This window comes from Gopherus flavomarginatus, chromosome 1, assembly GCF_025201925.1.
Source record: "Gopherus flavomarginatus isolate rGopFla2 chromosome 1, rGopFla2.mat.asm, whole genome shotgun sequence".
In the NCBI taxonomy this organism is placed as follows: domain Eukaryota; kingdom Metazoa; phylum Chordata; order Testudines; family Testudinidae; genus Gopherus; species Gopherus flavomarginatus.
In genome coordinates this window covers 223,857,703-223,875,149 of record NC_066617.1, presented here as the reverse complement: position 1 = coordinate 223,875,149, position 17,447 = coordinate 223,857,703, and positions in this window count along the sequence as shown.

The following is a 17,447-nucleotide window of genomic DNA, read 5'->3' as shown; positions in this document are numbered from 1 at the left end:
TGGGGTTGAATCATGATGTGAGTATTGGATGATGAGCAGTGGCTGAAGAACTTTTGGATGTGCATAACCATCTTCCTGGAACTGTGTGTGGCGCTCACCCCAGCATTGCGATGCAAGGACACCAGAATGAGAGCTGCCCTCACTGTGGCATTTGCTGTGTATAAGCTGGCAACTCCAGACTGCTACAAGTCGGTTGTGACTCAGTTTAGAGTTGGAAAGTCCACTGTGGGGGCTGTGGTGATGCAAGTGTGCAGGGTCATTAATTGCATCCTGCTATGAAGGACTGTAACTCTCGGCAATGTGCAATAAATACTTGATGACTTTCAGGCAATGGGATTCCCTAACTGAAGCGAGATAATAGATGGAACACAGATCCCAATTTTGGCCCCAGAGCATCTTGTGGTGGAGTACATCAACTGGAAGGGCTACTTCTCCATGATCTTGCAGGTACTGGTGGATCACTGGGGCTGTTTCACTGACATCAATGCATGGTGGTCAGGGAAGTTACATGATGTGCACATCTTTAGAAACACTGAAATGTATAGAAATTTGCATGCTGGTACTTTCTTTACAGACCAGATGGGGAATGTGAAAATGGTCATAGTGATCCTGGGAGACCCTGTCTACCTTTTGCTCCCATGGTTCATGAAGCCTTGCACCGGGAACCTAGACAGCAACAAGGAGTGCTTCAACAATAGGCTCAGCAGGTTGCCAAATGACCATTGAATATGCCTTTGGCTGATTAAAAGGTTGCTGGTGCTGCCTTTTTGGCAGGTTAGACCTCAGTGAAGAAAATATTCCAATGGTCATTGCAGCCTACTGCACTCTACATAACATTTGTGAAGTGAAGGCAGAAAAGTTTCTCCAGGTGTGGAGCACTGAAGTCGGTCAGCTGTCTGCTGATTTTGAGCAGCCAGATGCCAGGGCAATTTGAGGGGTGCGGGGGGGGGTATTAGAATTAGGGAGACTTTAAAGGAGCATTTTGACAATGATTCCCAGTAATGTGTCTTTATGTGATGCATTTGGCAGGGAATGTTTGTTTGCCACCTTGAATGACTCCTGTAGTGCTTCCTTCCTGAGCATTAATTGTACTGAGCAAATATCCCTGTGCTTGAATGTTAGCACCAACTGACATGTATGTGACACAAATAAAGACTCATTTTATTTCAAATACTAAAGGTTAATAACAGGATAAAACACAAAAAAATTGTCAAACAGTGGACATGGTAATGAGGAACAGTCTCTCAGTTACTGGTCTCACAGCTGCGTATAACTCCAACTTTCATTGTGAAATGGGTCTCTAGGGTGGAGTGCACAGGATAGTGCGAGGACCCAGGAACATGCAAGCAATGTGGTGGGGGAGTTTAGGGAGGGCATGGAACGGAATTCTGATTTGGGTGCAGGGAGAGTCATGCACAAATGTGCTCAGACTGCAGCGTAATGAGGGACTTGAGCATCTTAGTCTGACCCTCCAACAGCTTTGTCATCTGCTCCTGCCCCTGTGTCCATTCTAGGCTATCCAGTCTGAATCTCTCATTGATTGCCTCCCTCCACACACTCTTTTCACTATTAACTGCAGCACTTCATGAAACATATCCTCCTTACTCTTGGTTCACCACATTATCTGACAGAGGTGTTCCACCGGTGTGCAGGAAGGGTCCTCAAAGGCACATCTGCAGAATGAACAGAAACAGTATTGTGAGTTCGCTCACAGCTGTGAATCACACAAATTACACACACCTCTTTCTCACTGTCCCTTGGCTAGCGCACAGATTGGCGAGAGTCCAAAATGTGGTGAATTCAGCTGGTGTTGGAAAGGAGAATGGGCAAGAAGGGACAAAGGGTCGAGGTGGTTTGCAAAGAGAGTCCCTACATGTGCCTAGGGAAAGTATTCTAAATATTGGCACCCTTTTCCACAGGCTGAGGTAATTGAACCTGATATCTCACTCCTGAGGATAACCCAGAACACAAGGGTGCATCTCCTGCATGTGTGTGGCTTCAGGCCAGGTCCATATGCTGCTCACCTGTTTGCTGCTCTGATCCCTGCAGAAATAATTGTCAGTTGACACTGCAAACTTTCCTACAGTTGGGGAAGAAACAAGGCAGCTCTGCCAAGGAACCTTCAGCAGAGGACTGCAAAGTACCTTTAGGAAAATTTCCTAGAGATCTCTTTGGAGGATTCCTGGGACATCCTGGTGTACATTAACAAACTTTTACACCATGCCCTCATTGCATAGCTGCATAGATTCATTTGTTAATTTCTGTACCTTATCCTTCCTCTACCATGTAACAAAGTACATGAGAGCTTAATCTCCTCTCACTGTGCAGTATCCAAGCAAAATGAGCACTTACGGGGGCCTTCCCTCTCTTGCATCATGCATGCCAGAGCCAAAGTGCTGGGACTGGCCAGACCCCTTCAGAGTCATATAGAGGTCCTGACCCACAGTACCACCAGACGACCCCGTTGTGTGTTCCACATCCTCCTCCAACTTCACTTACTTGTCTACCACTTTGTCCTTGGGATGGGGCTTTTGGTGGTCGAGACTGGGTTGTCACCAAGGATGGTGTGCAGCTTCTTGTAAAAGTTGCATGCTTCAAGTGCTGCACCAGAATGATGGTTGGCCTCCTTTGCCTTCCGGTACACCTGCCTCATCTCCTTGATCTTAGCCTGACCCTGAAGCATGTCCCTTTCATGCCTCTTCTCCTGCATCCCATTAGCAATCAGCCCATAGGTATCAAAGTTCCTATGGCTGGAGTGAAGCTGGAACTGAACAGCCTCCTCTCCCTGCAGACCGAGCATATCTAACAGCTCCAGTGTACTCCATGTGGGAGTGTGTGTACTGCAGAAAGCTGGCATGGTTAGCTGGGAAGATGCTGTGTGAACTGTCCATGCCCAGCAACCAGGAAGAGGAATTTCAAAATTTCCCAGGCCTTTAAACAGGGGAAGGATGCCTGCCTGTGTGCCTTCAGGGCAGCAGAGTTCAAACTGCTGACCATAGCGATTGAGGTGGCCATTGCGGGACACTTCCTGGAGAACAATTAGTCCGACATAAACAGGCACACTGTCTGCACTGATACTGCACCGATCTAACTGTGTTGCAAAAAGAGCTACACCTCTCATTTAGATGGTTTTATTTTGTCGATGTAGAAGGGGGGTTAAATCAGCAGGCGGACCACTGTAGTGTGTACACCTCCACTGTTTATTGACAAAAGCTGACTTTTTTGTCAACAAAACTGCATAGTGTAGACAAGGTCTCAGTAGTCATTGCAATCAAGCTGCAAAAATTTGAGAGGAACACCTATAAGGGATGGAAATGTCATTCTGATTTCTAAACGAGCTATATAATTCATTCTTTGTAAGATTCCTTGCACCAGGAAATTCCTGCTCACAGGGAGGAGGAAGGAAATATTTCTCTGCAATTTTAAATGAAAAAGAAAACTGGCAGCTGTTTGAAACTGTTCAGAGTTTAGGTAAGCTAGAAGTGGTCCTAGAGGGAGAGGGAATAGTGAGCAGAGTGCAGTTGAGACCGTTAAACATGCAGGGTACAGTCAAAAATGCAACATACAGTCTCTAAATAAAACAGAAGCCAACACATTTAAACTACAGGCTCAAGTTTTTTGTTTTTGTTTTTTTTTGCAACAGTTATAAAAGACTTCTTAGGTAGAAGTATATATATCGATAAGATATGCTAATCTTGATGAGGTGGGAGTTAAGGTTGTGCATTTGAGTCTGATTTAGGGAAAGTGGATGTGTGTACTGTGGGAGGAGTTCTCACAAAGGGAGTTCCCTTTGAAACAGCAGCTTTTGCAGTCAGAGCAATAGCAGATGCTTGTCATGGCAACAAGCAAAGCTGGGCTTATCATTTTTGGGTGTGCTATGAAACAGTTTCTTGCTGCCTCGCTCCAATTTCTGACCATGAGGATCACATCAGAGTGCACAGAGCCTACAGACTGTGGGACAATTAGGGAATCATTGGCTATGCCTAACATTTAACTGACTCCTTTTGGATAAACTGTGTAAATATAAGTGAATGAGTGTGTGTGCGTGTGTGTGTGTGTGACAGAAAGAAAGAGAGAGAGAGAGACTTTCCTTCCATCAGTGGTATATGAGAGAATGCAGGTAAGGCACAAATCTACACCCATCAAGATAATTTAGATGTTTATAATTTGCTTTCTATAGAAGCAGCAGGGCATTATTTTGTACTGTAGATGTAGGAAAATACTACTGTCTCTCAGATATCCCTCGGAGGTAACTATGGGTAAATGTTGCTGACCTTTTAATGGTAACCAGTGTCTGAAAGGAAAACCTTTGGCAAATAAAGAAGTGATGAAATAAATAATAATGCTAGAATGTGCCCTCCATTACTGAGGAAAATGGGAACTGGAGACTGGAGAAGACTGGCACTGACTATTAAACTAGAGTGAAATGAAGGTACGTTCCAAATGATGGAACTCTACTCGTCTTTCCTGACCCTCCTCTTTTGGCCTTCAAACAACCCCTTAACCTCTCCAAATTCATCATCAGAAGCAAGATCCCCATGAACAAGGACACATTAACTAAAAGCAGTGCTGGACCCTGCCAGAACGTTAGATGCAAAACCTGCAACCTATCTCCACTGTTACAATGATCAATACTACCTATAATACACCTTTTAAAATCTATAGGTCCTACCCATGCCTATCACAACATGTGATGTACCTCTTCCAGTGCACTAAATGTGCCATTAACAACTATGTGGGTGAAACCAGACAAACACTATGCTCCCGAATGAACTTACTCAGGAAAATGATCAAAGACAAAAACACCCTATCACCTATGGGTGGACACTTTTCACGAAGCAATTACTGTACATCTGACCTATCAGTCCTCATCCTCAAAGGAACACTTTCAAAAGACAAGCCTGAGAACTTACTGGATTTATGGCTTTTTACAACAATCTATAATTCACTAAAACCCTCCCCGCCCCCAAGCTGCCTCCCTCCCGTTCCTTTCCCCCTATGACTGCAGGGGTGTGAATGGGCCACTTCATCTTGAGTGGTCCCTTGAAATATGTGTTAACTACTTATGCTAAACAATCTGTTCCACCTTGTGTTAGCTGTGGCAGTCCAAGGCTTTGTCTACACTGGAACTTTGTCAGCAAAACTTTTGTCGTTCAAGGGTGTTAAAAAGCACATACTCCAAATGCCAAAAGTTTTACCGACGAAAAGTGCTGGTGTGAACAGTGTTTTGTTGGCAGGAGCGCTCTTCTGCCGACAAAGCTGCTGCCATTCATTGGGAGTGGAAGTTTTTTGTTGGTCAGAATGCTCTCTCCCGCAGACAAACAGCAGCTACACTGCGTGCCTTTTAGTAGCACGGCTGTACCAGCACAACTGTGCTGCTAAAAGGTGCATAGTGTAGACAAAGCCTGAGTACATTTCCTAGACCTGAAGAAGAGGTCTGTGTACCTCAAGAGCTTGTCTCTCTCACCAACAGAAGTTGGTCCAACAAAAGATATTACCTCACCCACCTTGTCTTTCCAATATCCTAGGACCAACATGGATACAACAACACTGCACACAAGATCTCAGGGAAACTGTTTAAGGGAACAGACTCAATACAGAAGTCTCAGAGGGAGCACAACAAATAAAAAAGGGAAACTTTCCCTGAAGTCTGCAAGTTATTGACATAAACTTGCACTGCCTCAGGTTATGATGACATGTTTGTTGCCATACTGAGTCTTAAGAAAATCTTTCAAAATAAGTATAACAGGAACTTGATAACAGGCTCTATGTTATGAGATTGCAAGATATACTGAGAAACTCTGAAAAATGGTATCTGGGACATTTCCTACTGATGTGTCTTAGAGAACTTTTGTCCTGTGAAGAATATGTGGGGCAGTGTCTCTTTACTTGTGTTAAAGGAGTCGTGGGAGGAAGGTGAAAAAGCCTAAGTAAGTACAAGTGCTCCCAGGAAAGTGATGGTGATCTGTGAGAGCCCAGTCATCAGGAGCAGTATCCTCAAAGGAAAGCATGAGGAACTGGAAGCTTAATGTACCCAAATGTCAGCAGAGGGGTCTATTCAGGTCCTTTCTTTGGTTTAAATGAAAAGATATCAAAGATTTTCCAAAGTGCAGAAATAACTATGCTCCCTGGGGCTTTCCTTTTTAATGTTATGTCCTGGCATAGTTAAAAGTGAAATTTTTCAGACCAACTTTTATTTTTCATACTGTGGGTAAAACAATGATTGTGACTGATCCAATGAAGCAATAGCCTTTATCTGTGGAGATGACTGCCTAGACACTACAGTGATTGGCACGATGTAAATACTTAAGGTGATTGGACAAGAAAAGGATTCTGAAATTTCTGAACTTTGAGTTACAATATAAATTCTCATCTATTTATTTTTGTGTTTAAACTAAGCATCTATCCTGGGTCCCAAGGACTTTTACAATGATAAAATATATAAACTAAGGCCCTCAGTCCTGCAAAGCATGGTGGGCTGCTGCATCTGTATGCTCTCAGATGCAGGATCAGAGCGTAAAGTTAACTAAGTGTAATATCCATTACAAGAACACAAAGATCTACACAGAATAACATACTACTGCTACTCACCCACCATGATAACAGCCCCACCCATAACCCCACTGTCTAGCCATTAGCTCTCGCCTTCCCAAATAAATGAGAAAAGACATGAATTTGGCAATATGCTGCAAAAGTTAATAAAATCTGGGCTCTAAAAGGTGAAGGAGCAAAGTGAGTCCCAAAGTGCAGAACCCCTCTTGAAAAATGCACTACCAGCATTTCCATTTTCCTTTGTCCAGAGGGGCTCCAGCATCTCTCCTGGCTGAGGGCCGAACTGGGCTCCTTGCTGCATGCCCATGCAGAAGCGTGAAGAAAGGTATAAGGCACCCCTTACATTCTTGTGCTATCCGCCTGTATCGTGTAGCAGTGCAGTGGGGGCAGCAGCCACTGCTTCATCTCCTGTATAGATGAGGAGTGGGCAGAAGCTTGGTTTCATCTCCCCAGTCCCTCACCCAATGAAAATGAGTTAGAAAAGCCAGGTAAGTAATCTTTCCTACTGCCTTGTGCAATCTCTTTCTCCCAGTCCCTCCTGAAACAAGGTCCTCTGAGTATTACTCCTGAGGGCATTCTGTGCAAAAACATAAAAATTCTGCTCACAATATTTTAAAATTCTGCAAGTTTGATTTGTCAATAAATAAATGCAGCTCCAGCATAGTGGTGGGGAGCATAGGCCGCTGGCTGCATGAAGGTGGAAGATCACCCTGCAGAGTCCACTCTCCCAGGACATGGACTCAGCGGTGAGGCTGCACCTGACCCTGACACAGCACAAGGCCTGGACCTGCCCCAGAAACACCCTGGAGCCATGCCTGACTGCCTCTGCGCCAGGTGCACCAGATGTGCTGCAGGTAGGCTCAACCAGGCAGGAGGTTCAGTGGGGTGAGGTTTGGCTATGGAGGTCTAGGGGGGTTCTGGTGTACTGGGTGATGCTTAGATGTCTGTGTATGGGAGGTCCAGGTACACAAGGGTTGAGTGGATGGGGGAGCAGCTCCCCGTACAGTGATCCCTCCCCACACAGCTGAGGAGCAATGGGGGCAGGAAGCAGAGGAGGATGCTGAGCTTCCTGCAGCTAGGGGAGGTTTCTGAGGGTGGGTCTGACACAGCCTCAGCCACTCCTTGCAGGGGAAGAGGAAGTCCCATCCTATCCTGCCTTCAGCCTTGCCAGGGCTAGCACCTGATCCTGACTCAGAGTAGGAGCCACTGGCTGGGTTGGCTGACTGATCTACGTCTCTGTCAGCTGCTCTGAGTGCCTGAAACGTTGTACCTGCGCTGCTAGGGAGTGGAGTGTGATTCATCTTGCAGCTTCAGAAAGTCATTTTTCTGATGAGAAGGAAAGAAATCTGCAGGGGACATGAATTCTGCTCATGAACAGTGGAACAGAATTCCCCCAGGAATAGAGTATGCACTGCCCCGACTCAGGACTTGTAGTAAAGCTACTATTGAGCCCTGAGATGTAACAAGGGAGACTTGGAAGGAGCAAACGTTGTGAAAGAGGAGTAAAGGAAATAAACTGACATAAAGGGAAGTATAAACACTATACCTTCTATTGGCAGCCTTTCTACGTCCTGCTTTGTCACTGGAGCTCATAATGTCAAATTGCCTCACAGGAGGCAAATACTTGCCCAGGCTGTACTCAGAAGATGTGAAAGTCAGATCTTGTGGGTAATATATGTCTGCTCATGGTCTTTCTGTAAATTGGCCTTGTATCCTGTATGGTAGAAGGAGCAAGTCTGATGAAATGTTATTTTTTAAAACAGTATTCCTTGTCAGCACTCAGACCTCTGCAAATTAATTTATGAGCCTACTGAGGAATATGTCAAATATATCATTATGCATGCCTTCTCTCCCCCACCTCCTCCCAATTTTAGATGTTTCTGGGTAGTGTGAAACTCCTGATAAAAGTGTTAATGTAACCCATAACTCGGTGTGATGGTAGTACAGGACCAGTGCATGCTCTCAGAGAGAAAGTTATAATTGCTGTCAAAATATATTATTCTGAATCAAACAGAATACATAATATATGACTGACTGTAACTTGTTTCTGTATTGAAAATAATTATTTATTACTATTTATACTGCAGTAATGCCTGGAGGCCAGTAGCTAGGTTGATAGCTTGGGGCTCAGGAGACTGAAGTTCACATCCCTTCTCTGCCACAGACTTCTTGTATGACCTTGGGCAAGTCACTTAGTCTCTTTGGCCCAGATCCTCAAAGATATAGAGGCATGTAATTGACATTAATTTCAATGAGAGTTAGGTGTCTGAGTATCTTTTACCTGGCTTTGCAGCTGGCCCCCTATTTGACTGGGGAGTTGCAGGCAGCCTATATGGTTCTAACAAGTGAGTAAGTAAGAGGCTATGAGGTGGTAAAGACGGCCATCCTGAATTGGGTGGGACTATCCACCAAATATATAGACAAAAATTTTGAACTGTTAGCTGGACTAGAGGGGTCCGGCCCTGGACTTTTGCCTAGAGACTGACAGGGCCACCTGTTGGCTGAGGTTGGACACTCAAAATATGGGGGAGATCATGGATGCTCTGATTCTTGAATAGTTTCTGTGGAGCCTCCCTGAGAATATCCAGTTATGGGTCAGGTGACATCAGCACATGCAAGTGAAGCTGTTGGAAGAATTCAAAGGGGTGAACATCACCAGGAAAAAGGGTCATCCATTTAGGGGGTTTGACTATGGGAGGAAAGAGGGGAATTTGCTATTGGAAAAGGCCCAGAGGAAAAAAAAAAGGAAGAAGCCATGGGAACTGCGATTAGGTTTGCGCCATTTTCTGCTACCGGCATCGGTTTCAGGGACATATAAAAAGAAACTGCTCATAAATGGAATGTGGTTTCATCAAGTTCTGAGGTTGGGCTGGGACTCTCAGGAAGAGAAAGAAAAAAACCTGTTAATCTTGCCTGTCATGGTGGGTAGGAAGAGTCTAAGAAGATGGGTGGACATGGCGTCAGCCTGTTCACTAGGCAAGCCAGAGCTGGTGAAACCTCACAGGATGATTTAAGGAGGGAGGTTAAAACATGAATGTATATAGGAATAAGAAGTGCTGCCTTATGGCAGAGGTACCATGGGGGTTCAAGGTAGATTTGGCTGGAAACAGCTTGGGGTACTAGATGGGGGTACCACTCTTATGATGGGCTCCGCTTGGAGCCCATTCCTATTTGGGAAGCAGTATGGTGCCAGGGGACCCAAGCGGCAGAAAATGAAAATGAAGCCCAGGCAGAGGAAATAAAACTTGAGGAGGAGGAAATAGTGAAATTGGAGGGAGAAAGTTTGGTAAACACTGGACCTAGGACAACAAGTCATGAGGAAGGGGATAAAAAGGGGACAATCTCCGAGAGATAGAGTGGAAGGAGAAGGAAAATAAGAAAATAGAGACAGGGGACACAATACTATGAGCCTGGTAGCCGGGATTGAGAGGTCATTGGTACAGTGCCAAAAGTGAAATCCCTGAATGCTTCATGGAAACTTTTTTAAGACACCACAATTGAGGGTCAACTTAAATGTACACCGCAAATTAAAAAACATAGAAAAAGGACAAAAAAAGTGCCACTGTGGCTAAACAACGAAGTAAAAGAAGCAATGAGAGGCAAAAAGGCATCCTTTAAAAAGTGGAAAATAGAAAGGAGCATAAACTCTGTCAAATAAAGTGTAAAAACATAATTAGGAAGGCCAAAAAAGAATTTGAAGAAAAGCTAGTCAAAGACTCAAAAAGTAATAGTTTTTTTTTTAAGTACATCAGAAGCAGGAAGCCTGCTAAGCAACCAGTGTGGCCACTGGATGACTGAGATGGTAAAGGAGCACTCAAGGACAATAAGGCCATTGTGGAGAAACTAAATGAATTCTTTGCATCAATCTTCATGGCTGAGGATGTGAGGGAGATTCCCAAACCTGAGCCATTCTTTTTAGGTGACAAATCTGACCAGGTTTTGCAACATATTGATTAACTAAACAATAATAAGTCACCAAGACCAGATGGTATTCACCCAAGAGTCCCAAAGGAAATCAAATGCAAATATGCAGAACTACTAACTCAGGTATGTAACCTATCATTTAAATCAGCTTCTGTAGCAGATGACTGAAGGATAGCCAATGTGAAACCAATTTTTTAAAAGGGCTCCAGATGTGATTCTGGCAATTACAGGCTGGTAAGCCTGACTTCAGTACTGGGCAAACTGATTAAAACTATGGTAAAGAACAGAATTGTCAGACACATGGATGAACATGATATGTTGGGGAAGAGTCAACATGGTTTTAGTAAAGGGAAATCATGCCTCACCACTCTACTAGAATACTTTGAGAGGGTCAACAAGCATGTGGACAAAGGGGATCCAGTGGATATAATGTATAAGAAATACAGCGCCTACCCAAGACAGCTGTGGCTTTGGTTCTGCAGGCACAGCAGCCTGCCCACATGCTACATGATGCGGCGTTGGGATCCATGTTTGTATTACCCTTTATGCTTTTTTAATGCTATGTTAACAATGTCAGGGATGATAGTAGTAGGGTAATTACCATATGTAATATGTATAGGAATAATAATATGTGTAATTAATGCTAGATCATGGAAAAGTAACGACAGCCAAAAAAAAAAAAAAAAAGGAAAGATCTCGCTCTGGACACAATCCTATTCCTGTTGAAATCAGTGAGAGGTTTCTGTTGACCTCAGTGAATGGGAGTGGGAGAAGACACTATAGAAGGTTAATTTCAAAACTTGAGACATAATCTGTCAGGCCCTTCTGTGAAATGTGATCATGTAAAATAGAAAAAAAAAGACATCTTATTGAACTGAGCTCATCTTGGAAGCAGTTTGATTCAAACCATTCTGATACCATGCTGCGTGTTTATTATGAGAATCAAAACACATGGTTTTGTGCCACATAAGATTATTTATGATCTTCCTCCAGGGCAAATAATTTTCATCAGGCCCAGGGCTAGATGTGTTCTGCCATTAGCCAATCTTAGGCTGCAGTGCTGCTTACCAGCAGGAGCACCAATGCTGTTTTCATGCCTGACTGGGAAACATTTGTAGCTTTTACTGAACAGTCATGGAGATTATTGATTTCTCTGCAGTACTAACAGGAACATTGTTGGGAGGTGTAGGGGTTGTCTGGAAAGGTTCAAGAACATTGCTTATAGACAGAAGGAAACTAATTAAATCTTCAGATAGGAAAAGGGCTTAAATGACGTAAGATGGTACTAAATTACATAGCTAACAAATAGTTGTCTTGAAAATTGAAGTACAAATTAGGTTATCTAATTTTTCCCTCCCAAAGCTAAGCAGTTACATTAATATGATTTCCATTTCATGATAATATTTCATGGCCCATCAGGAGCTTACTGAGATGTATTAGCTACTGGATGAAAATGATAAGAGATTCAAAGCCTTACGTTCCCAAATAAGTTAATGGGAACTTTTCTAAGAGAAGGACATTTAAAATAATCTCATTTCCTTTTATGGATACATTCATACCACCTGTGTACTTAGACACAAACGAGTCGTAGGTCTGGTAAACAGGGAACAGGCAATACTTTATGTTTCAGACTAATGTGTAAGTACACAGCTTGGTGAGTCTGATCCTGCAACCCATATGTATGTATAACTTGCCTTGAAATTGTGTGAATTTTTAAAAAAAGTTCATGAAAAACTGTTGACTTTTTGGATTTTTTTAATTCTTTGAGAATTTTTTCACAAAGTTTTTAATCAGAATTTTTATTGAAAATGTTATTGAAACCACAATTGAAATGGCCATAGACATTTTTTGTTTAGCAAAAATAGCCTTCAGCAAGTAAATAATACTGCTAACCATTTCACTAATTTTTAAATAAAAAATTACATGAAAGGTGTTTCAAAAACAAGTGTGTCCATTTTTGAAACAAGCAAAAGAAATAACTTCAAAATGTCAACTTTTTTGCTAATTAAAAAAGTAAGTTTGTCCAGTTCTATACATTGGCTACCATATTACTTGTAGCTACTGGAAAATACAGAGCCATATGACCCCCAAATTAACTGTCAAGTCAGTTCCGTTTACCAGGGAATCCTGATTAGAATATCTTGGTCTGGAGACAACAGCTTGTTAGTCCACCTTCATAATTTTCCCTGACCCTCTACAGTTCCCACAGTTCCCTCAGTCCAGGTCCCAAATAACAGTATTTCATAGTGGCCTAAGGTTGTGAATGGTTCTGTGATGACTCTGGAGTGGTGGCATGGTGCAGGGGTCAAGGGGAAAGAAGTGATGCATGTGTGAAGATCCTTTTCTCCCCTCTTCCCAGGCATGGATAAGTGTTGCAACTGTGGCTTTTTTTTTCATATCTGTGCCTCTCTTCTCCCTGAACACTGTCTCTACCTCGCTCCTGAGCTCTGGGATGCACTGAGGGGGGCACTTGGGAGAAGGGAGGATCACTGAGAGGATAAGGACAGGAAAGAGCAATTAGCAGCCATTTTTCATCTTTAGCACCCAGAGAGCAAAACTTATAGAAAGGGGAAGGGAAAAAAGCTTGTTCTCTGCATCTTTCCCCCTCTGCTATCCAGGAACTGAGGAAAGGTCAGTGGCAGTTTTTCTACTCCCAAGTTCCAGTTGGAGACTTGGAAAAGCAGAGCCACAGCTTGTTTCTCTTTTCCCATGGGCAGGCAAGGCAGCGGGATTTGGAAGCCTGGCAGTACAGTATTTTCTCTCCACAACTCCACCAGACTCCTTTGGTAACAAGTACAGAGATGAGTAAAGGACTACAGGGCTCCACTGCTCATAGCAGTACATATTGTTAGAATTGCTGTGAGAGTGGGTCAGCTGTTTCTACAAACTCCTATCTCCACCATAGAATCCAGTAACAGTGGGTAAGCTCAGCAAGTAACGTTTTTGCATTTATATAGTAATCACTAGGCTTCAGAGTTACTTGTACCCTGAAACAAATGGGTATAGCTCACAAGCAGTTACGTACCCAGAGGAGTCAGGCAGACTTGTGCAGCCTGCGCCACGGCATCCTCTCTTCGATTTTTAGTGAGCTAGCTAGAGTATAATTAGCACACGTATGTCTACACAAGCATCTATTCACACCCTCAGCTGTAATGTAGACATACCCCTTCAAGCTATTATTTCAGGCCATCTGTCTGCAGAGTCATATTTGGAAGCTTAATTTTGCAACCTGGACAATTCTACCCTTTTCAATGAGAATTTAAATTTAGCAGAAACCAGCATTAAATTATGGAGTAGCTTAATCTCCTCCAGATCCCAGAACATATTACCATTCTCCATTTTGGGATCAATTGAAGGTTAATAGTGAGAGATATATTGCATAGGCAGATGAAAAAGCCAAACATGTTTCTACTTTCAAATTTCTTTAATGCTGGTAAAAAATGCATGTCTGACAATGGGGTGCCCTGCAAAGATGGGAGACATTAGCTTTGCTTTTTGAGGGCAAGAGAGGTCTCCAGCTGATTTTTTTATGTGATTCCTTGCCTGCTGAAAAGTGATATAGGGTTCCTATTTTACAGCCTGTTAATGGTGACCTATGCTGCTTGCTTAGTAGACAGCCTGCTGCATTTTGAACCAGCTGGAACAGGGCTGTGACTTCCTTCATAGTTGTGATGAATTGCAATAATCAGTACTGGTGGTCACAAATATGAGTGTGAACATGTCTGAGTGTGTTAGGATGGGGTGCAATTTTCTGGCCAGTCACAAATAGTGAAGTGCATTTTTTTTCCTGCTATAACTATTTGGGCTTACAATAGCATTGAGATGTCCAAAAGGAGGTCAAAGCTACAGACCAATTTCACAATCTGAAGAAAGATTCCTCAGTTAATGGGGGTGTCACAAAGGCAGCTTTAACCAATTGCTCTGTAACTAGATACTCATTTAGGCTATGCATTGACAAAGTGGGGCAATGGACATGCAGGGACAGGCCCACAGTTTAGTGGGAATGAGACAGCAAGGTGTGGAAGAAGAGCTTTCTCCCTTTAGTGACTGTAATTCATTCTTTGTTAATGCTGGTCCATTGAGGAGATATGCAGTATACAGTCTGAGGATCCAGATTATCCACCCCTGCAAAATGAAATTTTCCTGGTACATCACTAAAAGAAAGAGTTTTTCCCACCTATTGTACATTGCTAATGAAATAACCTCCATCTTCCTTCGTCAGTAACTTAATAGTTTTTCTGCTTCGTGTCAGTCATAATCCTTATTTAACGTCAAAGAATAATCTTTTCCTTTCTACGTCAGTAATATGAACATTTTTCTCCTATTACATTGCTAATACAATAGCTCTCACTTCAATAACTGGCTTCCCTGCATCAATAATTTCAAATTAAGACTCTGAATTTCCAAAATAGCAGGCTGGAATGAGATGGGACTCCTCCGAGGAGATCCAGGACATTGCAAGTGAGATAGCAATGCTTGTATGTTGATAGAGACAATAACAACAGTATTGTGTATGAGAGAGGAATATCTGTGATGTAAATATTCACCAGGAATGGCATGCAGTGTGATGTTTAGAAATCATGGAAATCTTAAATATACGATGATAGCAATGCAATGGTTAACATCTCTCCAATAGACCCATGTGCTTGGTATTACATTGCAAAGAAACATTAAAAACCATGGTTATATGCATTCAATCTGTAGTATAAGAATGATGAAGAAATTAATTATCAAGGCTGTGTTTCTGTCTGAAGGGTCCTGCTGCTGTTTATATTGCTACCACCTACTTACCTAGAAACCACACTGACAGATAATACTGTCTGACGGGGCCAATTGTTTGAAATACAGCTTTGCAACACAAAACAAAACAGTGATGCCCTAGCTGGCTCATGCATTTGTTGTCCCACTTGCCTGTGTTCCTTGTGTTACAGGCATCTTTTTCTTGTTTCAAAAATGCAGTAATCATTTAATACATATTTATAATATCACTTATAGTCCCAAAGTGAACACCAAGGTTCTAATTCAATTTCAGGGCTCTGTTGCTCTTCTTAGACCCTGAGAATGAAGAAGGGCTCTTTCAATTGAATCACTGTCTTTTATTCAATCAAAGAGTGTGTAATTGATCTGTACTGTGTATTATACTTTATTAAATGGGCTTTGCTTTCAGTTCCGTTAGAAGCCCTGCACTGCTTTGGTTTTGTTGTTTACTTAGTTATTTTACTGTATTTCTTTTCCTTCATTATTCATGCTCATTAAAAGACCTACTTTGGAACAGGAAGAGACCATTGTCCTTTCCTAGTAATTTATTTTAATTGCTTATTGCTATTTGTCTGAATTAAGTTTGCCTCTATTCTCTCTCACTTTTTTATTTAGTTTTTCTAATAGACTATAGGTAAATTTTTCAAAAGCATCTAAATGACTTAGGAGCCAAAGACTCATTGAAAGTCAATGGAACTGAGGCTGCTAAAGACTAGATTTTTAAAGGTATTTAGGTACCTAAAGATGCCTAAAGATGCAAATAGATACCTAGTGGGATTTTCAAAACTGCCTGTGTGCCTAGCTTCCATGGATTTCTGCATCTTTAGACACCTAAAGACCTTAAAAGAAATCTGTCCTCTAGGCATGTTTGAAAATGTTACTTCATGTGATGACATCTGGCATGTGGTTTGACAGGTTAAAATAGCCAAAAATTGGGGTTTCTTGCACCTTCCTATGAAGCACCTGGTGCTGGCCCCTGCCAGACAGAAGATGCTGGATTGGATATACTACTGGCCTGATCCATTATGGTAGTTTCTCTATTCCTAAGATTTGATTGCATGCATGTCAGTGGAAGGGGGAACACAAAAGGGGGTGGAAATAATTTCACTTTGACTGGGTTTAGCATTTGAGTAATTATTCACAGTATAGTTTTGCTGCATTTGTCCATCTCTGTTCTATACATATCCATGTATAGTACACAGACATATTTATTCATACTTGTATGTAAATAAGGAATATAGTAACTATTCACATTCAGAGCCAAATTCACATCTTCTGTAACTCCATTGTCTTCAGTCTATTTGTAGAGTTGTGGTAGGTATGAATTTGGATCAGTTATTTGTATAGTAGCATCTCAATTATCCAAAAAGTAGTAATGAGAATAAAACCTTGAGAAAGAGAGAGAGAGAGAGCGATTTAGAGAAGAGAGGGTGCAATGCGGGACACGTGTTTTAACCATGAATATCTGCTTTTATGGCTCACTTCACTGGTATCTCTGAATGCAAACCCATTTGACTAGCTGCAAGTTGAATGCTAGAGACACTCTCTCCTGTAGGACCAGAGTTGACCTTGCAGCTTTCAGAAGTTCAATGACAAAGGTTGTAATTCTCTCCTCACTTCTGTTCTGAGAAACAAAACCTTCATCTCATCTCCTTTTTAAAGATCCACTTGCTGCTGATCTTTGTAACTATCAATCTTCACTTAGCTTGCTGTTCAAAGAAATTAACCTTCCAGTAGTGTGTTTTTAAAATGTAGCATAAACCCTTCATAACCATCTATGTTTGTTGAATCTTCACTGCTAATATTAATAAGAAATGTCAATAACTTCTGTACTTCATCTTCATAAAGAATGAGAGGCTGAGGATCAATTTATTTTCTAGTCAAATAAGCTCTTTAATGGTTTGTATTTTGTGTGGTTGATTATCCTGATAAAATCAATTTAATTAACTATCAAGATTTGACAGAACACATTTAGGCCCTGTCATTCATCTCAACAGAACAATAATTTCAATCAAAGACAACATGACAACCATTCTAATGAGATATTTCAACATTAGCAGGATTTCGTGTTAATGATCAAAAATAAATATCTCAGGGTTTCTATCAAATTATTATTGCTAACCAGATATCTCATTAATTCTGTGATAGACTGTCACTACTTATTCACAAAGCCATCAGTGTTTAAAACAACTCCTAAATAGATCATGCAAAAA